The following is a 757-nucleotide window of genomic DNA, read 5'->3' on the forward strand; positions in this document are numbered from 1 at the left end:
GGCGGCCGCGGGGCACAGTCCCCCCCGCACGCCACCGCGCCAGGTACGGCCGGCACGGGGGGCGAGGGGGCGGCAACCGGGGGGGCCATCCCTGTCCCCAGTGTCCCCAGCCCCGGGTCCTTCGGTGGTGTCCCTGCTGTCCCTAGTGGTGCCACCCGCGGGGAACCCCAGAGATGTCCCCACGGGTGTCCCCAGTGTCCCCCGGAGATGCCACCCCCGTGCAGGGCAGGAATTTGGGAGGGTCCATCCCTGTCCCCAGTGTCCCCATCCGTGAGTGTCCCCTCTGTCCCCGGCAGTGCCACCCTCAGGGTTGTCCCCACGGGTGTCCCCAGTGTCCCTGGGAGGTGTCACCCCCGTGCAGGGCGGGGAATTTGGAGGGTCCATCCCTGTCCCCAGTGTCCCCAGCCCCGGGTTCCTCTGTGGTGTCCCTGCTGTCCCTGGTGGTGCCACCCGCGGAGAACCCCAGAGATGTCCCCACGGGTGTCCCCAGTGTCCCCCGGAGACCGGAGGTGTCTGTCCTCGGAGGTGTCACGCCCAGAGACGTCCCCACGGTGTCCCCCAGAGATGTCACCTGCCCGTGCAGGGCGGCGATTTGGGAGGGTCCATCTCTGTCCCCAACGTCCCCAGCCCTGTCCCCGGCGGTGCCACCCTCAGGGCTGTCCCCACAATGTCCCCATTGTCCCCCGGAGGTGTCACCCCCGTGCAGGACGGAAATTGGGGGGGGGGCCCATCCCTGTCCCCCACGTCTCCACCCCCG

General features: G+C 70.8%; 1 protein-coding gene across 1 annotated transcript in view; it reads left to right on the forward strand.

The window, feature by feature from the left end:
• The window catches only part of NECTIN4 (nectin cell adhesion molecule 4), a gene marked incomplete at its 5' end in the record, with an annotated part of 22,368 nt that overhangs the window by 5,126 nt on the left and 16,485 nt on the right, over nt 1-757 (forward strand).

Source organism: Geospiza fortis, unplaced genomic scaffold (genome assembly GCF_000277835.1).
Source record: "Geospiza fortis unplaced genomic scaffold, GeoFor_1.0 scaffold36, whole genome shotgun sequence".
Lineage (NCBI taxonomy): Eukaryota > Metazoa > Chordata > Aves > Passeriformes > Thraupidae > Geospiza > Geospiza fortis.